General features: G+C 36.1%; 1 protein-coding gene and 1 non-coding gene across 2 annotated transcripts in view; one reads left to right on the top strand and one right to left on the bottom strand.

Moving 5' to 3' along the window:
• The window catches only part of LOC145626888 (phosphopantothenoylcysteine decarboxylase HAL3b-like), a 51,020-nt gene extending 35,054 nt beyond the window's left edge, over positions 1 to 15,966 (bottom strand). Inside the window, exon 1 of the mRNA XM_081679353.1 lies at positions 14,555 to 15,966. The gene's annotated coding sequence lies outside the window, so the exon portion shown is untranslated. The remainder of the gene's footprint in view (positions 1 to 14,554) is intronic.
• LOC145629629 (small nucleolar RNA R71) lies at positions 792 to 897 on the top strand. Its single transcript, XR_014111791.1, has one exon. It is a non-coding gene; the product is annotated as a small nucleolar RNA R71 (small nucleolar RNA).
• Positions 15,967 to 22,142: the final 6,176 nt, after the last annotated feature.

Genomic DNA, 22,142 nt, shown 5'->3' on the forward strand with positions numbered 1-22,142 from the left:
TTTGGTTCTCCAAATGCTTTGTCGTATTTTTCAACTCCTTGATGTTATCTTCAGTGTTTTGCTTCATGGATGTCATCATTCGCATGAGGTCAGACATAGTAGGCTCTTGAGTGCTAGCATTTCCGTGAGTAGGTTGTTGAGGTGGTCTATTGAAACCCAGAGGAGGATGATGAGAGGCCCCTTGTTGATGTTGTGGAGGCCTTGCAACATATTGCTGAGGTTGAGGGTTATGACGCTGTGACCACTGTTGCTGAGGTTGTGCCCATTGTTGCTGAGGTTGAGGATTTTGAACATTATTGCTTTTGTATGAAAGGTAGGGATGATTCCTCCAACCTGGATTAAATGTGTTAGAATATGGATCATTTGGTTGCCTTTGTTGAAAGGCATTCACCTGCTCCATCTGATTGGTGTCTTGAGAATTCTGAGCACATTGATATCCAAAATGACCCTGTATACCACACAATTCACAAAAAAAATTAGTTTGCGAAGGTTGAGAAGACATAGCATTAACATATAAAAGAGAAGATTCTTGAGCGGCCTGCAATGCTTCAATCTTTGCAGTTAATTTAGCCATTTGAGATGTCATGAGTGAATAGGCTTCAACTTCCATCTTCCCTTTCTTTGGTCGCGTTCTTAGAGATGAGAAGTGGTTGGCTGCAAGATTTGCAAGAAAATCATACCCTTCCTCGATTGTCTTGTCAAGGAAAACACCACCTGCGGCAGAATCAACAATACATTTAGTCTCGGGTTCTAGTCCGTTATAGAAAATACGAACAAGATTCCACTTCTCAAAATTGTGATGCGGGCATGATCGTTAAAGATCTAAGAATCTATCCCATGCTTCCCTAAGAGATTCCCCCGACTCTTGAGAAAATGTTGATATCTGATGTCGAATCTTTTCAGTTTTTTCAGGGGGAAAATATTCTTTGAGGAATGCTTGAGAAATCTTGCTCCACTCCGTCTCCTCGACAGTGTTCAACCACTTTTGAGCTCTATCGCGAAGGGAAAATCCAAACAACATCACCTTCAATTGATCTTGAGTGACTCCTTTGTGATGAACAGTGGAGCATAATTGTTGAAATCGCTGCAATTGATTAATCGGCTCGTCAGTAGGATGGCCACTAAATTGATTTTGTTGGACCATAATGAGCAATGCGGGTTTGATTTCGAAGTTCTCTGCAGTGATTGCTGGCATTTTAAGACCTGTTGGAATGCCATCTTGGGATGGTACTCCGTAAGAATTAAGAGACCTATTATCAGTCATCTCTTTGCGTGTGTCAGACTGTGTTGTAGAGCTCTTCTGTGAGTGAGTCTTTTTCTGCTTCCCTTTTCCTTGTTTTTTTGAGTTTCCTAAGGGTCTTGACCAACTCCGGATCCGTAGGGATCAAATCACCTGTTCATTTTGACCTGGGCATAAACAAAAAGAAAAGAAAGCAATGAGAATGTCCCAATTGAAATCAGAAGTTCCAATGGGATAATAAAAACAGTTCAAACAATCAAACTAAAACTAATAGAATTTAGCCGTCTCCCCGGCAACGGCGCCAAAAACTTGATGAATAAAAAGTTATACCGCAAGCGCACGGTGTCTGTTGTTAGCAGAGATTTAGCAAATACGGATCGAATCCCACAGGGAGACAGGTTCTATTAGTTTTTGCCCAATTATATGAACTATTTCTATAAACGAATAATGATTCGATGATTAATTAACTAAAGAATGACAATAATGAAAATAAAGTTGTTCTCAGACAAATTAAAGTCTATGGCATACGTTCGGTCCACCATGCTTATACCAATCCAAGAAATGCAAACAATCCATTAATAAACAAACTAGGTCGAATAATTAAAGCACTTGTTAATCCTACGGTCGGGAATTAACGCTTACGAATTAACATATGTAGTTCGGTCACTAACATAATCAAATTCGCCAATTGTAATTAAGCCTCTAAAAATATGATCTTTCAATTCTAATTTTTATTAGCTAAATAATTAACTCATGATATTGGCCAATTACATGAATTAAACAATAAAACACAAATCAATTGGAATTATTCAAACCCTAATTCATAAATTTATAAATAAATAAGCACAAATAATCATGGTATAAACATGGCTTCCCTCACTTAACCCTAGAAAACGAGTACTCACTCATAATTGAGATAAACAAAACAAAAGAGATAAATAAACTTGAATTCATAATTAATAAAATAAATAAAGAACGAAAAGAATAATTGAAATACCTCGATGATTGAATTAATGAAGAATGAAAAGCTAGGGTTCAACAATGGAGAGAAAGAAAACTAAGAAGCGTTTAATCTAGAAAAATAAAGCATAAGAGGCAAAGTAAAATCCTCTCCAGTATTTATATTTTTGCCTCAACCTAAATAAAATAAATAAATAAATACATAAACTATTATGCTATTGGATGAAAATTGATGGCGTGGCACGATACTCGACTTGATGACGTCAAATGACCAAGAAGCGCTGGAGCAGCAACGAGCTATAGCTCGTTCATTGAGTGAGCTCTCGCTCACTAATGTCGTAAAAGATAGCAGGGCCGAGCTATAACTCCCTAATCAGCGAGCTATCGCTCCCTCGTCAAATGTAGCTACTGCCTTGGCGAGCTAGCTGGCGAGCTATAGCTCGGATAGGACTTGCATATGGCAGTGATGAGCTAATAGGCGAGCTAGGTGGCGAGCGATAGCTCGCAGCTTCCTTAGCTTGCGGCCTTACTGAGCTAGTACTCGAGCTATAGCTCGATATAAGAATGCTTAGCAACTCGAACTGTCAATGCATCAAAGGCCTAAAACGATCTCGAACTTGCAATAGGGACTACGAAACAACTCTGATTTGCTTCAAAGAATCTACATTCATATATAAGCACAAGGTTAAAGAATCATCGGCCTCAAATCAACATCCCTCCATCCAACGACTATTCGAAAAATGCTGAATTCTTCCGAGAGCGTCCAAATAGCTATGAGAGCTACCTGAAACATTAAGAAAACACAAACGGAGCATAATACAGCACGATAGTGATAACCTATACATAATTGACTCTAAAACTAATGACTAAGAGACTAAGAAGAACTAAAAAACAATTAAAAATGTGCCCAACAATCCTATACAGATATGATTTATCACTCCACCACGTCATATGTTCGACGAGGCGCGGTTGTCGAGCATGTCTGAGGGAGCTGGTACCCCTTGGCGGTCCCATGTGATCCTCAAGCGGTGTTATGCTGAGGAGCTGCTACCTTTATTAGCTCCAGCCCCCGTACCGACTGAGGATGTGAGGGTAAGATTTTCAGCTCTTTACTTTCCACTAAGTAGCCCCCAAGTAATGTTTTACTGACCTTTTTGTCTTATCAGGACGGTGCTGCTAAGTTCGTGCCACCCCGTATGTCCATCCACTACCAGGGGATGTACGAGCCGATCGAAGAGATGATTTCTCCGGCTCCCGAGGGCGAGCGCTTCGTAGAGCGGTCGATTCCTAGCCACCAGACTAGAGTAAGCCTAGTTTTTTTCAGAATTTTTGTGTTCATTTATCATGCATTTTTACTAACTTATTTTTCTGACAGTTTTCACGCGAGGTAGTTTCGGCGATGGCACGATGCATAGATGTCTTCCGGAGCCAGCTCGTCCAGATGAGGAATGCGGCCACTTGCCGTCGGGATGACGTTGTCCGAGAGGTAGCCTTTCTTTACTCATTATTTTTGCATTGCTGCTTTAATTTTATCTTGTTTCTGATTTAATTCTTTTTGCAGGGCTAGCCTATTGGTTGTCACACCTGCACGAGACCTGAGGGGCGGAGGGATCCAGCGAGGTCCAGCTCGAGACGTAGTCGCACTTCGTCAGGGGGTAGAGGCGGTCGCTCTGAGGCTGCTCGAGCCGACGTTGCAGAGGGCTCGAGATCTTCTTCTGAGGGTGCTCATGCTGCACCGGTAGGAGAGGCTTCCTCGGCTTTCAGAGGTGGTGGAATGTACGAGGTAGGCTCGTCATCGCAGCAGCCTCCGCGACCTCAGCCTCAAGTTAATCCTGGTTGGAGTGGTCCCACATTGAGTCTTCCTCCTCTTACAGAGACTGGAGCTGGAGCTGGAGTTGGTGGAGAGGTGACTCCTCGTACGGCGCATTTTTATGATATGATGGGCCTATGTCCTCCGGCGCCGTAGTTTGTTCCTGTGTATATTTTATTTTGACTTTTTTATAGAACTTTGCCTCAGACTCATTATTTATAGACATATTTTGTATATTTATGCCATTATGAATTTATTTACTGTTATGTGTATGTTTGTGTGTGCAAGAGAAGTGTGACAATGATTTTGCGCAAAAATTCCGTCATTTTTATTATTGATGGAGGGTATCCGACTCTCTCCCCCAAAAGAAAAATAAAAAAGGAAAAAAATCGAATAAAATGCCGGGTGTTTGGAATTTAAAATAAAGTGCAAAAAGAATAATATAAATTAAAAATAATAGCTATATTTAATTAATTAAGAAAAAGGGTAAAAAAGGATGTTTAGGAAAAATAAACGGAGCCATATAGTCAATAACCGACTCGAGTTTAATATTAAAAACGCAAGTTGAGCACGCGCGGCTGGTCTGGCAACTTGGCGCCAGGCGCTACACTTAGCTTGTGGCGCCAAGTGCTGGCGGTTGGCGCCAATCACGGGATTTTGACGTCAATTGACGCTGATTCCGTATTTCATTCTGATTAAAATTCTTCGCAATTTGTGTATAAATATCCCCCTGCCTAGCCGATTCTTCTCATAATTCCAGCGAATAAAATAATTCTCTTCTTTAGAAAAATAATAATCATGTCTTTAGTCACCAAAACCTTCACCCATTACACTCATGAATGGTGTCGATCACTTAATGCGAGGGAGAGAAAAGAATTAGATTTATTTCACCTGGGGGGAATTTATGGCATCAAAGGGGTAGATCTTGACCTAGACTTCATACATACCGCTTTAGAGTTTTGGAGTGTTGATACTCATTGTTTCAGAATAGGGTATGACGAAATTAGCCCTTTGCCGGAGGAATTTGGTGCTATTTTAGGCTTCCCTGCAATAGACCTTATAGCAATCCCTAGAGTAGATGCTTATTATTATAAGGATTTTGAGCGCTTTTTTAATTTGAAAGAAAGGGATTTATCAAAAATAGTAGATGGCAACATAGTTAATTTGAAAGAATTTGCACGCCATTATTTTGATAGACCTCTTTCTGAATCTTTTCATATATATAGAAGAAGGGCGTTCCTATTTTGAATGCTTAACCAATTTTTTCTTAGTAGTGGTAAAAATAATGAAGGCCAATCAATTATAACCACTGTACTAGAACAAATTAAATCAGGGAGAAATCCAATGCCATTAATAGTTGGAGAGACTATGATTAGTCTAGATGAATTGAAAAGGGACCCAAAAGCGCCTTTTCGCGGCTCTCCAATTTTATTACAGGTAGAAAAATAATATTTTTAATTACAGAAATCAAAAAATATATTTTTGTATTGTAATAATAATTTATTTGCATTGTAATTTTTTACAGATGTGGCTAATGGAGAGGCTAGGATTAATTAGCCCTCCGGACGATATTGAAAAGTATACTCCCAATTGATTCGTGAGAAGGAAGAAGCGCATCCCTAAAATTGGGCGCCATGGGTGGAGAAAAGTCTTTGAATTACGTGATTTTGCTATCAAGTGGGTCGTCCCATGGTGGAAAATAGAAAGGATGGTTGGTGTTAACAAGCAACCTTTCTGCCGTCTTCCAAGCTTGTCTCGTGTAACTTATTATTATCCCTACAGGGTAAAAAGACAATACGGCTTGCTTCAGAATATTCCTTCCGGGGATCTTCGTCCTCCCTATGAGTACCCTGTATCTCAAGAAGTAGATAGATTCGATGCTTACTGGAGCGCTAGACCTTTATGGGAAGTGATTACCCAAAAGGTTCCTCCTTCTTTGCCCAATGATGTAAATAAGTGGTTGCTGAAGAAATCTTCGGTTGATCAGGGTAGAATCGATGTGAAGAATCGTCTAGGTCACAGAGTGATTCCTGCCAAGGAACGCCTAGGTGCAAGAATTGAATTTAAAACACCTACAATGCCTAGGAAGAAAGGTGCTATCAAAGATAAAGGGAAAAGGAAAGCTAACACCACAGATAAAAAATCTTGGGTGGAAAAGAAGCGTGGAGTGTTAGCTGAAGGGGAGATCATCTACTCCAAAATTGAATGTAGGTCCTCTAAAGGATGCCTACTAGATAAAGTTATGGATGAGGAGGAGGAAGCAGACAAGAATTGGAAAAGAGCTAGAAAGGAAAAGAAAGATTAAGAGCATTGCTTAGCTTTAAATTTATTAGACTTAGATTATTATTTTTATTTAAAGTTAATTTATTTCAGCTTTATTTAAATTCCATCAATAATGTAATTTTATTTTATTAATGAAATTTGAGCTTTCAGTTTATTATTTACTTTAAATTTATTTTATTAAAGCAATGAAAATCGAAAAAAAATCAATTTTCCAAAAGTTCTTCGAGTACGGAAGTCGAAAATTTTCCAAAAAACACTGAAATTCGCCCAGAGCTTATTTCCAAAATTGGCGTCAGTTATTGGCGTTTGGCGCCTACCATTAAAGTCTGGCGCCAGGCGCCGATTCCATCGGCTGGCGCTGATGACTTCTGGCTAGCGCCAGGTTCTTTTCTGCGACGCCAATAATTCGCCGATTTTCTGTTGAATTTTTAATTAATTCTGGAACGCGGAGATGTCGAAAAATAAAGTGGCCGCACCCGTAAAGGGTTTCCTACGTATCCTTTCTTAAGGAATCAGGTCGAACGTAGCTCTCTTGAGTATCCTACTCAAGTAATTTATGGGTAGTATTTCTTAAGTTGGTCAAGATTTGTCATGTTTGAAAATTCATTGCCATCAATATCAGTTAGTTTTGCTGCACCTCCTGACAGGATTGTTTTGACAATGTAAGGTCCAGACCAATTAGGTCTAAATTTACCCCTTGGGTCTAAAATATTTTTCCTTAACGCTTTGAATACCAAGTCTCCTACTTTGATATTTCTTGTCTTGACCTTCTTTTTAAAATTCCTATTCATACGAGTCTGGTAACACTGAGTGTGATGTAGAGCTTCTAGTCGTTTTTCGTCGAGTAGAATTAATTCTTTGTATCTTGCCCTAGTCCATTCAACTTCATCGAGTTTACTCTCTAGCGCAATGCGTAGAGATGGTATTTCTAATTTGACAGGTTGTACGGCATCCATTCCATATACCAAGGAAAATGGCGTATTTCCTGTTGATGTTTGGATTGACGTGCGATAACCCCACAATGTGAAGTGAAGTTTGTCAGGAAAATTCTTATAATTTTCCGTCATTTTCTCGATGATAGTCTTTAGATTTTTATTAGCTGCCTCGACTGCTCCGTTTGCTTGAGGTCTATAAAGGGAAGAATGATGATGTTGAATGCCATATGTTTGTAGCAATTCTTCACATTCGGCTTGAAAGTGAGTTCCATTGTCACTTATCATTTCATGTGGGACTCCATATCGACAAATAATATTTCTTTCGATAAAGAGTGCTACATGTTTTGCAGTGAGTTTAGCGTACGATTGCGCTTCGACCCACTTTGTAAAGTAATCGATTGCTACTAGGATGAATTTGTGGCCTCCTGTTCCTGGGGGAGTGATTTTGCCAATTATGTCAATTCCCCATGTAGAGAATGGTCATGGCGATGTGTAGGTGTAGAGAAAAGATGGAGGGACATGTTGTAAATTGGCATAAATTTGGCACTTAAAGCATCTTTTTACGTACTGATGGCAATCCCATTCATTGTAGTCCAATAATATCCTTCTCGCATTATTTTCTGGACTAACATTTTTCCATTTATATGTGTCCCAAATATTCCTTCGTGGATTATTCGCAGTGCTCTTTGTGCATCTTTCTTTCCTACGCATAGGAGAGCTCGACCTTTAGGTACCCTCTTATGTAGCTCGTTGTTTATGAGTACATATTGAGAAGTCAAAAGTCTCAATGCTCGCTTTGCTCTTTTTTCAACATGAGGAGGGTATTCTCCATTGGTGACATAATTGAGTATGTTCGTGTACCACGGTTCTTCTTCTTCTTCTTCTTCTTCGCCTTGGACTACTTCATCGTCTTCTATGGCCTGGGTGTATGCTGGTTTGTGCCTTTTTTCGATAGTTAGAGGCATTTGCTCGATTTCGGTGGGAATCCTAACCATTGAGGCTAATCTTGCCAAGGCATCAGCAAATTGGTTTTCTTCTCTAGGTAGATATGTGTATTCTACCTTCTCTAACTGATCGGTAAGAGTTTCAAGATAGGTTTGGTAAGGGGCTAGGCTTTCGCTCCTTACTTTCCACCTTTTAGATATCTGATTGATGATCAAAGAAGAGTCTCCGATTTTTCTTAACTTCTTTACTCCTAATGCCAAAGCTGTTTCAAGACCTACCACGCATGCTTCATATTCAGCAGCATTGTTGGTAACGTCGACATCAAGCTTTATGGAGATTGGAACATGCTCCTCTTTAGGTGATACTAGTAGTACTTCAACGCCACATCCCTTTTGGTTTGAGGCTCCGTCGAAATACAAGGTCCAAGTATCATCTTCAGTAACCATTAAGTCTTCATCTGGAAATTCATTGTCTTGTATTGGCGTCGAGTCTTCTATTGGAAAATCTGCTAGAAAGTCTGACACCACGGATCCTTTAATAGCTTTTTGTGGCATAAATCTTACATCGAACTGGGCTAAATTGACTATCCATCTTGAAATGCGTCCGTTGAGTGTAGATTTCTCGAACAGATACTTGAGTGGATCTAATCGGGAGACTACGAAAACGGTATGCATTAACATGTAATGTCTTAACTTAGTTGTGGCCCACACCAAGGCGTAGTGAAAGAATCTATCCCGATTTTATCCAAGGCATTCATTACAGCCAACCTATGCTCTCGAGATGTTGCCAGAAGTTTCCACACATTCATCTCAACTTTTGTCTTCTTAAACTGTTTAACAATGTCGTTGTCTTCGATGATAGGTATGGGAACTTGATGTACGGTTGGCATAGGTTGTGTTGAAACGGGAGGTTGCATTCTCCCAGATCTTGTGAGGACATCTATCGATGAATCTTCTTCAGCCCAAATGTCATCTGTGGTGTATGACACAGAAGGTGAAGGTCCTACTATGTCCTTTAGATAGACATCTTCTTCATCATTGTCCCAAACTCCATTAATGGTTGTATCCTCTTCTTGTTGAACTTGGACTAGTTTCTTTTCATCAATCATTTTTTGTACCAAATCCTTGAATTTGAAACAGTTTTCTATAGTGTGACCCCCTGATTGATGATACTGACAGTAATATCTATCTGTCCTTTTTAATGGCTCGAATGGTCTCGGTTCGAGAGGTTTGACCTCGCCACTCTCGGAGAGAATTTCAAACATTTGCGCATATGGGATCCCAATTGGAGTGTAGATTTTGTTGCTCTTCTTGGGTTTTTCAGTGACTTGTAAGGGAACCTTCCCAACTGGTGAATTCTTCTTTAGATTCTTCTTTCGGAAGTGGAAGCTCATCATATTTCTTATGGAGTTCGTTCATAACTTTGAGAGCTTCACGTAGTAGTTGTGATGCCTCCTTCATAGACAGTGTGAGCAGTTGTATATCTTCCTTATTCGCCGGTTCTGGAAGGTTATCCTTGACATCGAAAAAGATCTCCTCTTCTTTTTCTATGGCACTGATTTCTTTGACATGTCTAATGAGAGAGGAGGGGTCAACCTCGTTTTCCTCATCGGAGATAGCCAGGGTATGAGCTAGAGGTGCATTGTCGATACTTGGCTTCTTACTGGCAGGGGGCAACGGCAGTTTGTTATTGTCGATTAGGTCTTGGATAGCTTCCAACAGCTTTCAGTGAGATGGCCCCTACCTTGGTGATACTTGCAGTGTGCATTGGGGTTCCAGTTAACCGACCTCTTTTCAACTGGTGGGTCCCCAAATGGTCCAATGGGAGTTATAAGACCTTTTGCATTTAATCGATCAAATGCGGTGTCATAACTCATGCCAATAGGAGTGAAGTTCCTCCTAAATGGTTTTTTTTGTCCTTGGTTGTTCATGGCAAGAACTTCTCCTAAATTAAAGGTGCTAACATTATTTGAGTGGGCGGTTTTGGAAGAAGAAGGATTGTCGTTCTTCTTTCCTTTCCAGCCACTGTTGGAGTTATTGTTGGCAGCCTTTAACTTAGCCAAGTCATCTTCAATATTGATCCCAATGTCATAAACGGCCTTGAAGGTATGGAGATTATTTTGATATTTAAGATGCTTGGAATATTTTTCCTGGAGATTCTTGATAAACAGTCTCACAGATTCTTTTTCACTTGGCACCTCAATCATCTTAGCTGAGGTTTCTCTCCACTTGTTAAAGAAAGAGGTGAATCCTTCATTCTCTTTCTGCTTGAGGATTCCAAGTTCTCTATGGTCAGTCTCGACTTGAATGTTGCACTTGTACCTATCAACGAAAGCGTTTGCTATAGACTACCAGGTGGAGGTCTTTTCTTTCTCGAGAGAAAAGAACCATTGTTGGCAAACAGTCTCGAGAGATAGTGAGAACAGAGAAGGGAAGACCTTCTTATCGATACCCTTGATACTCATTATGGTTTCGAATGCTCTTAGATGAAAGTAAGGGTTGTCAATTGCTCTGAATTTTGGGATGTCGTTGGCGCTGAACTTCTGCGGAAGAAGCTCTCTGTCCACCGAGACCCCTTGTGATGTAAGCTCTTGAAACTTGTAGTCGCTAGACGACTTGCTCAAACTCTCTTGCATGAGGTCCATTTGCTGTTGCTTCACGGGATCATCGATCCTAAGTGCGAGAAGCTTCAGTGTCTCAGTCACGGTAGCCAGTTGGTTCTTAAGATCATTGACTTCTTCTTGAGTTGCCATTATAGCCTTAGCTTTTTTCTTGCGAGCTATGGTTTTGTCGAAAAGTTGGACTTGTACGAAGAGGTTATCTTTGATTAATCGCCCTTCCTTTCTTGACCACGCGCTGTAAATTAAACCATTTTGCATTTTAATTACTTGACTCGAATCAACTTGATTTTATGGTTTATTTTAAGGGAAAAGAAAAAGAAAAGGGCGCATATTTTAGGCAAAATAATGTACATATTTTTAGGGAACTAAGTGTTATTATTTTTTTATTGGAGGATTAATATCCAACTTACCCCCCTAAAAAAATGACGGAAAAATGCGCACACAAGACTCTCTTAATCATGGTCAAAGTATGTGCATTGGTGTGTGCGTTGAGTGTAAGTGACATTCTTGGACTCTTGTGTAAGACCATGGGACTTAGTGCCTAAACTCGATCATTGATTCAATTAAATATTATTGACAGCAAAAATTGACCGAATTAAACAGGAGATTGATTAATTAGACCCTAGGTGGTGACTCGACCAATAATCCGAACTGTCGGCCAAGCGACACTGTGGAGCTTGGCGCCAGACAACATAAGGCGCTACACTCCATAGTGTGGCGCTACAGCTCAGACCTTGGCGCCAATATTGGAGCTTCGGTCTGGGACAGTTTTCAGTGTTATTAGTCAACTGGGGTATGCCTAAAGTCGTACTAGGTCAATTCTGATTAAAATATTAGACTTTATTGACTCAAATTAATTAATTAATTAATTAATTAGGCAAAGTTCTTTAAGTCATTAATTAATGTAGTCTCAACACAAGTCAACAAACGGTTAAGAGAAACATAGAATATATATGCACAACAAATAATGCATAATTAGTCAAGTAGGCACAATATGATGCAATGCGTTTGCAACCTAACCATGGCTCTAGTTCTCTAAAGTTCGGGATATGGTTTAGTCAAAAAGGGTCCATGGTTAATTGTCCGGATGCACCGCGCGGAAGCCTAACCGTGAAGGGTTGGCGCGAGTGGATGGGACACCGCGAGTCTTTAGAAAAAACTCGCTTCCATGGTTTGGTGAATTCAACATCTCGGATGTACCCTTTGTTGCACGGAGCGTTCAATCGGGTAGATGGAGCATGAATTCCCAGAGAATTAAGTCCATATGTAGAACACATATGGGTTTCAGAAAAGTGAGAAAAAATTCAATCAGGAAGTAGGATAGAGAAAACAATACGAAAAACCGGTCGAAATTAGAACGCATATTTCTGGCTCGGTATTGGGGGAAATTGGCGCCAGCAATCAGAGACTGGCGCCAGCTTTTAACTGTAGCGCCTGGCGCCAATACTGGCGTCTGGCGCTACGATTAAATTGCTAGCGCCAAGCTCTGGCCCCTGACGCTACTTCCCACATGCCTCAGCAGCTTTCTGTGCTCGATAAAATTTTCCAGTTTCGCGCGGCGTTATTTCAGTCCTAGTTGTGAAAGACATTCCTCAAATTTCCTACGTGTAAAATCCTATGTATTTGACTCATTACGGATGGTCTTTCCAATGAGATATTTTTTATGCATATGACAATAATGTTAATCAAAATTACGCACATGAAATACTTAGAACTTTTCGAGTCTCATCCACTCATTCTAAATCATTGCCGAAAAAAATTCAGGAATTAAAATAGAAATCCTCCCCGATGGTGTCGCCAAAAACTGTAGGGAATATTTTCAAGCCTTTAAATCCCACTAGCTTGAACCCCACTGTGATCATACACTAAAGTACGGTGGCGTCCAAAAGGGAAGAAGATAGAGCAAAAGAGTCGCCAACAAGTTTTTTAGGAACTTGTAAACCATTCACGAGGTGAAGGTTACACCCCTTAACGATCCAAGAGATCGTCAACTCCATAAGGTCTTGAACCAAATAAGGGTTCGGGGATGAAGGTACAAATCCAACCTAAAAAAGATTGAACCTGCCCTAATAATAGGCCTCTACTTTATTCTGAGCGTATTCATGTGCGCTTTCTGACTAACATGCAATCAATAGGATTAACCCTAAACCTGTTTAATCTATGTTGGTTGAATTTCAATGCACAAATAAATCTATTATTGGCGATCACTTGAAATATAATCATATTAACCCCAACAAGATTATTAATTATCTTATTAAGCGTGAGTACAAGTACTAATTCCCTTTACACATGCATAAAAGGTGTGATCAAGCAATAAATAATAAATATAATATGTATCAAGCAACATAATAAATAATCATCAATATCATAAATAATAATTATAATAATCATAACAATAATAATAATCATCATAATCATAAATTATAGCAATTATAATCATAATTATGTTCATGTTAACATTAAAGCATAATAATAATAGCAAGATCCTAGGCATGATACTAACAAGATTAATAACAAACCCTAGCATGTCACTAAGCAATAAAAATCAAATCTTTAGCCCTAACATGATACTAACAATCATAAATATTAGGAAGAACATAGGAAGCATCGTAACAATCATATTTAATATTAAAGTTACCCTAGACATGATACTAGGAATATCATAATAACAATATAAACATGATTTCTACATCATAACATCAATAAATCAATTAAAGCACTTACTTTGATGCTTCGTACCTCTTTCTAATAACAAAATACACACGTTAGTAACTTCAAGGAAAATAATAAAAAAAACAATTAAATTAAATAATTGAAAGAGAGATTTGGGACCAAACCCTCAGAAATGAAACCTTTCACGTCTAGGGCGAAGGCAACTTTGAATATGGCTAGGTGTTTCTAGATCTTCCGAATGCGGAATTTTGTATGTGAAAACAAAGTTAGAATTAAGGAAAGAGAGAAAGAATTGAAAGATTAAGAGAATGCTAATTAAAACTGATTGTAAGTGAATGATCGTGAGAATTGGTGAATGAAAACGGAGTTTTTAATACGATATTTATAGAGAAAATCAACCAAAAAGATAAATTAAACAAAACAGAGTCTGACGCACAGAAAACAGAGCTGGCGCCAACCCTGGCTAGCGCCAATGGCTAGCGTCAGGCGCCAGGCCTGGGGTTAGGCGCCAAGCCTGATTTTAACGTGTTTTTGAAAATCTGATAAGTTTGCCGTACTGGAGGATAAAATCATATAATTTCCTCCAAAATGCTATTTGATTTTGATTAAAACTCTGAAAAGTTAACAAAAGTCAACTTATCAATGCTAATTGAATTAGGAATGAAAAGAACCTTCTAGAAGATTCTAGAAGACTAAAACCATTCTTAATTGCATTAGGAATGATAAATCATATTAGGCCCTCCCCAAGATCATTGGGCCATATATAAAGCTCAAACCGGGCCCAGTTTAGTAAATTGGCCATAACTTCCTCAATATTCATCGGAATTGGGTTTATAATATATCGTTGGAAAGGTCTTTGCAAGCCTCATCCAACTAAACTACTATTGGACCCATATCATGGACCAACCAAACTGGATTGGCTATTTTCTTAAAATAAGTTTTCAAAAACAAAGAGAAGAGAAAAGAAATTAAAACTATCCGCAACACTAGACTTTTCACACTTTCGCTTCATTCAATTATGGTTCGACGTGAAAGGTACTTATCACCGGGTTTGGTTTTGGGGAGACACAAATGGGTGTCTACACTACCACATTTCAGAATCAGATTACTTGAATCAGCCAAAGATTGGAACAACTAAAAAAACCAGTTAAAGATTGAACCAGCGAACTAATGTCATTTTTGTGTATCCAAATTGATCAATTTTATTAGAGTTTCTCAAGAATTCCTTCTTCCTTGCAAGGTAATCATTGAGGAAATTAATCCTGGTTCTTATCTCTCTATTGGGGTTGGATCAGGTTTTCATTTAGAAATTATGATCTAATATTTCAACACATACACGACGTTATGCAGAATTGAACAACTAATAGCAATGTGTCCAATACATTTAGATCACTTAAATAGTAAAGACTAAAAAATTTGAGCAGAATCAGGAAAAATGAAAACTCGAAAATTTAAACAAAAATGCAAGAAACCATAAAATTGATAATAAAAAAAATGTAGTACCGCGGTAATACTGTAGATCAGGAAGTGTATCATGAAGATTACTCACCTTAATCGTTCTCTTTCTCTCAATCAAACTAGCAAAAGCCACATTGATTAATTATTCTAAGAAAACCAGACTACACAACATTGATTAATTATTCTAAGAAAATCAGACTATGCAACAGACATATAGACAATCACCAGCCATTTGAAAATAACTAGCAAGGAAAAGACTTAGCCAAAACTGTTGGATTCAATAAGTCCATAGATAATTATTGTTAATTACATTGAAATTCTAGCCATAAGTACTCTACATTACACAACAAAAGGAATTACTATACATCAATCTTACTATCTATCCTCCACTAATCCATAGTATATATTTATTTTGCATTATTGAATCGTATTCAATTGCCTTGAGACCCTTTACAAAAAATTAAAGACTTTCCTGAGAAGTTGAAGACTACCTTGATGTTTTCCCTATGCTTGTTGACGACATGGAAGAGCCAAAACAGACCTGCAAACATACGATCTTCAATTAAGAATTAACATTGGTAATAAAAAAACATATCCAGTACCTGTAATTTGCTTTACAATGCACAAAACAGTTCCTTTAACACCAGTTCACCGAGAAATTAATGAAAAATAGCACAAAATTCGTAGATAATGAATTTAAATCAGGAGCAATGAAGTTAATAAAGGCTCTCTTGATGAAATTAAAGCAAATTTGACACCGAAGACTAAGATTGAAATACAACAAAGGATAAAACAACCGAAATTTCAAACGTTCTTATATCAAATTTGGGCCTTGAGGGTTAGGGTTTTTGCCGCTTCAAAGGGAAAAAGGAAAGAGAGAATGGCGTAGTATGATGAAGTGAAAATGAATGGTGTGGTTTAGCTAGAATTAAAATTGACAAAATTTCGAGCATCAATCAGGGGGTGCCGCTAAATGGAGGAAGATAAAGGAGAGAGAGGGTAGAATGGAGGAGAGAGAAAGGGCAGCCGTATAGATCGAGAACAAAAGAATCCCTTTTACATTTAAATGATATAGATAGTGAGCGTTGTATTAGACAGACCTATTACAACGGCTAATTCTTAGCCGTTGCGTTAGACCCTGATCTTAAACAACTATTGCTTTAGACCATGCTGATGCCACGGTAACTTATATAGCCGTTGCGATAGCCTAATTTTGGGCGTTGCATTTGACCAAAAATGTAGTAGTGCTCTTAGATCTCTACTTGTAAAAGAAAAAATCAAGAAATCAAAGAAAATTTCTACAAAAGAATGACCATCAATCAAATTGCGAGTTGATGATTTTGTTTATTTTTCGAAAAAAAAAGATTAAACCCTAACTTTTTAATTGCCTTATTCTTCTATAGTATGAACTTTCAATAGTAGCAGTTATGATTTCTTATAATTTTACTTGGTAATGATGATTTCTTAATATTATAGTATAATGATGTTTTATATACTCTATTTAAGTTGATTTAACTTGTGTGTGTTATTAGCCTATACAATTACTGGACAAAAAAATTAAACATAGAGTTCAATTGCTCTAATATATATAATGAATAATTTAATATTATAGTAGAATGTTCATTTATATACTAGTAGATGGTCATTTACTTATTAATAAATAATCATTAGAATTCTTCACATATCTAATAAGAATTTCAATTAGAGTGTGTAGTTTTTAGTGGAAGTGGTTCTTATAATAATAATTATATTATGTTACTAATATTTTCCATAATTATATTATAGTTTAATTAAAATTGTTATGCAGTGAATTTAGGCTAGTACATTTATTCTAACGTAAATGTTCATTTTAGATGGATTTTATGTTCATTTGTTGAAGGATTAGTGTTCATTTAGATATTATATTTGTTCATTTTCTAGCAATGTGTTCAAATTTGGTTTTGTGAATGATTATTGTCATATTTTGTTTAATGGAAGTGATTTAAATGTTTATTTAGAATACAAATAATGTTCATTTAGATTTTATACATTTTTATTCTCATATATTGAAAGATTTTTTATATCTTTATAGTGTGTTAATTTCTAAATTCTAGTTGTTATTCATGCGTAAATGTTCAATTTTGAATCTTTAGATTTCACATACTTTTGTTTGGAATATTTGTTGTTGTTGTTATTATTATTATTATTATTATTATTATTATTATTATTATTATTATTATTATTATTATTATTATTATTATTATTATTTTATTATTATTTTTTTGAAAAAAACTTGATCAATCTCTTATTGTATAGGATAATCAAGTAAGGAAGTTGAAGGCAGCATATATATTGTGCTCAGATTATATTTTTCATGGAAAACACACAAGTATATGATTAGAGTTGCAGTATACACACACACACACACACACACACACACACACACACACACACACTTTAATATATCAAATGTAACAAATAATGTTCATTTAGCTAGACACATGTAAATTTGGTTCAATTTCATGCGTATGGAACAATTACATGTAATAGTATAGCAGTATAGAAATGTGTTATCATTTAATTAAATTAAATTTATATTATATTAGAAATTATTTGTTAACATAGTTTTATTTTAAATAAATAGAAATCTAAGACGTATTTATTTGCATACATCTTACTATGAAACTTATGCATAACTCTTGAAATGAATATTTAATGATAAAAATATAAACATCTGTTCGAACACGGATAAACAAAAAAGAACATTGGATGATGCAATACTTTTTATAATAAAAATGATTTAAATGCAGTAATCCCTATAAATAAATTTGCTCTCATTTTTATTTATAGAAAATTCTTAAAATTCAATTCAAAACATATATTAATTTGAACAAAAACCTTCTTGTTATAAAAAATGAACATCATATGATACAAAAATGAACATTTACCAATACATAAATGAACATTTTATAAATATTTGCAGAAGATTCGTAAATGAAAGGGGCAAGACTGAACATGAGCGGAGGGTGGGGGTGCAGGCAGTGTTCCCTGCCTTGGGGTGTAGGTAAAAATTTGTAATAATGAATAAGTTATGGCCAATATACTAAACTGAGCCTAAATCAAAGCTAAGCCCACCTTACCTACAACCCAATGATCATGTGGAGGATCCAAAGAATTTAATCCCATTCCTAAACCATTAGGATTAATTGGAAGCTTCTATAAGTTTCTAAAATAACTTAATTATCCTTTATGAAAAGATAAGATTAAAGAGTTTGAAATTAAATAAAACTCTTCTTTTTTAAAGTCCTAATTCTTTTCGAATTGAAAGATGTTAAAAGATAGTCAGATATGATTTTTGTGTCTCATAGTTTAATCTAAATTTTATATTTTTGGATAGCTCTTGAAATTATCTTTCCAATGATATATTATAACATTAATTCTGAGCTATAACAAAATAGATATAAAAGAAATACGAAACTCTATCCAAAACTGACCTCGTCCAACTATTTCGGCCATATCTTTTATTCTAAAAGGTTTTAATCTGATTCTAATTGGGTTAGAAAGTAGACTTCAAGAGCTTTCTAACGAAATATTATTTATCTTTTTCCAATTTTTGGATCAAAAGATATGATAAAAAAAAATTGCAAAACCTGCTGCTTATTGCAAGAGTTTTATTCCTATTCGAATTCGAATCTTTTCTTTATTCTTCGACCCTTCTTTTTTCTTTATAAATAGAGGTCATATCACCCCTTTTTCTATCATCAACAAGCTTGATCACAAAATCATTCTCATCTCCCACTTTAGCCTAAACACTAGCCTCCCTATTCTTCCACCATACTTCCCCTAAGCTCTCCAAGGAGTCCATACAATACCCGAAGTTCTATACTTAAACCAAGGCGTGAAAGGTATAATTAACTGAGGGTTTGGACCAAATCAACTCTACTTTTTATTTAATTTAATTATTTCAATTTGATTTATATATTTAATGAAGTTACTAACAAGATATTCATAATGTAGCAATTCAAGGAAACGTGGAAAGTAAGTAATTAATCACTTAATTACTCTTACTTTTATTCTTGTTGCTAGTATCATGATTAGGTTTATTATGATTTGATTTTACTAATAATATATTGTTGAATTGCTTCAAATATCAATGTTGATTTTTACTATATTTGTCGATCACTATATTGCATGTTTCAAGGGAATATGTAATCGAAAATCACGCCTAATAAGATAATTTGGACTTAGGTTCCTTTTTAATCTTGTAATTTAATTAAGTGATCGCGATATATTAGAATTATTTGTTGCATTAATATTCAACCAATTTAGAATAATAACAGTTTGAAGCGAATTGAATATTTTGTTTACATGCCTTTGAGATCGCAAAAATCACTTTTCACTATAAGAATCAAGTAGAGGCCAATACGGGCGAATGTGACTCCATGACTCACTTCGTACCATCATCCTCGATCCTCCTTTCGTGGTTTCAAACCATATGGATTAGTAATCTCATGGATTATGAATGGGGTGTAACCTTCACGGGCCAATTGTTATTGCCTATCATTGTCCCTTTATTCACAAATGCCTTTTATTTTCCGTAAATGGTTTACAAGTTCGTTAAAAACTTGTTGGTGGCTCCCTACTTTCCTTGTCCCTAATCGTATACATCAATTCCCACTTCCTACGAGTGCCAAGCATATTCACACATACTTAACGTAGGTTCACTTCGAACGACGCCTACAATTGGCGACTCCGTTAGGGAGGATTCTTGGTTATTTATCGATTTGAGTGATCGGTATTTAATTGAGATGAGTGGATGAGACTTAAAAGATTCTTGAATTATATTCCTGCAATTTATTTGGCATTGTGACATATGTATATGCATTTTAGCTTACCTACTTTGCCACAATAGTTCATGTTCTACGTATGTGACTAGCCAGGGGGATTTAAGCTCTATTAAACCGAAAGCGCTCATGGAAATAAGGGTTCATCCGAGTTTTTAAATCCACCCAAACCATGGAGTTGAGTTCGGTTTCATCACGAACTCGCGGAGGCGCCCGTTAGCATACACTCTCAAGGGAGGCTGCTGTAATACCCCGTATTTTTATACGTATTTTATTTAAAATAAGTATTTTGTGGGGTATATAAATAATTTGAAATGAATTATTTATGATATTTTTAAAAAGTTTGGAAATAATTTATAAAAGGAAAGTTTTATTTAATTAAGTATTTTATTAAGTTGGAATTTATTTTAGGAAAGTTTTATTTGAGTAAAGTTTAATTAGGAAAGGGGTTAGGAAAGATTAAAAGGGGAAGTTTAGGTAAGAAGAGTTTCTAGAGAAAGGGGTATAAATATTAAACACTTGGGCAAATTAAACTTTTCCCAAAGTGGGAAAACCCATGATAAACTTTCTCTCTCTTCTCCTTTATTTTTTTCTCTTTTTATTTCTTTTTCCCCCTCCCATTTTTGGTTCACCACCACTGGGAACCACCACCCACGGTGTGCCACCAGCCACCACCAGCACCAGTCGGCAGCGGCGGCGACCACCAGCAGGCTGGAAGCAGCCGGAATTGGTGCCACCTGTTGTCCGGCCACCCCTATTCTCAAAAAAAAATTACCTTTTGTTTTTATTTTTGTTTGAACCTTAGATCTAATTATAAATTATAGTTTTTGTGTTAATTTTATGATGATTGATATTAAGTATAGTGCAAATTAATTTTCAAATTTTAATTCTAATTTAAAAGCCCCAATTTTGAAGCCCTAGATTCATAAATAATTGATTATGGAAGGATTATGATTTAGGATGGTTTAAACCTTTAATTTACAAGTTATAAAGCATAATTACAGCAAGTTTTTATTAATATATATTGCTGGAATTTTTGGTAGAATGCTAAAAATCAAGTTTCTTTAAAGGATTTTAATTACCCATTAATTGGGATTAAAGTATGAGGTTTTAAAAAAAATTCAGCTTGTTTTAATTAAATTATGAGTGGTTAAATAAGAGTATATATTGCTGGAAATTTGTGTAGAGTGGATTTTAATACTCTATTATGATTTTGGTTTGTAGAAGACTTAGAAGTGAGTGATTTCTATAAGTCGTGGCAATATTAAGATCGTATTCAAGGTATGTTTGCGTACTTAGCATATTTTTGATGATATAGTGGCATGCTAGATGTGGTTAATTAATTCCAAGTAGAATCATGCTAGATTATGATTGGAAATTTTGGTTTGGTTGTTATTGGTGATTGAACAATGAAGCATGATTTATTTGTGATGGATTATTGATTTGGAAATAATCGTTTGGTATGTTGAATATGAACCAAACTTTTATTTATGGAACTATAGAAGCATGTTTAATTAAATTAAATGTTTAATTTGGTTTGGAATATTAAAAGGGAATTTTATTATGGTTCATATAATTTTTATTAATTCTATAAGCATGAGAAATGAGCTATGTAAGTGTCTATGTACACAAGAAATAATCGTTTGGTATGTTGAATATGAACCAAACTTTTATTTATGGAACTATAGAAGCATGTTTAATTAAATTAGATTTAAAAAGGGTTCAACATTAAATATTATGTGGTCACTAATTATTCAATAATTAAATTGGAATGTTTAATTGTTTGAATAATTATTATGATTTTATGATTATGGTTTGAGAGTCATCACCAAGTTTAATAATATGTAAAGAACGTAAAGTGAAGGAGATTACGCACCAAAACTCTTGGAACGTATATACCTTGAGTATGAACATATGGGGGGAGTTATGGGTAGGGATGGAAATGGATCGGGTTCGGATCGGGTGGAGCTCCACCCACATTCGTCACCCGCATCCATCCGTTTCACCCGATCCATCCATCACCCGCATAATACATCACCCAAAATCCATCCATCCACCATCCGCGGGTGTAACGGATGAGTCGGGTGGTAAACGGGTGGGTGACTAAAAATGAATTTTAGTAAAAAAAAAAAACTTAAGAAAATTATTTAGACCCTTTAATATTAAAATAATCATTGTAAAATAACTGTGATATGTCAAATATTAACATAAAAAATAAAATATAGTCGTACCATACAACTTCTAATATGCAAATATTATATATGTGTAAGATATTTATATTTATTTTTACAAAATTAGAATAATTATAATACTAAACGGTTGGATGGATGGGTGACGGATGGGATTAACCACCACCCGAATCCTACACGATCCATCACCCGATTCACCCGTCACC

The sequence above is a fragment of the Chenopodium album genome, chromosome 4 (assembly GCF_948465745.1).
Source record: "Chenopodium album chromosome 4, dcCheAlbu1.1, whole genome shotgun sequence".
NCBI lineage: Eukaryota > Viridiplantae > Streptophyta > Magnoliopsida > Caryophyllales > Amaranthaceae > Chenopodium > Chenopodium album.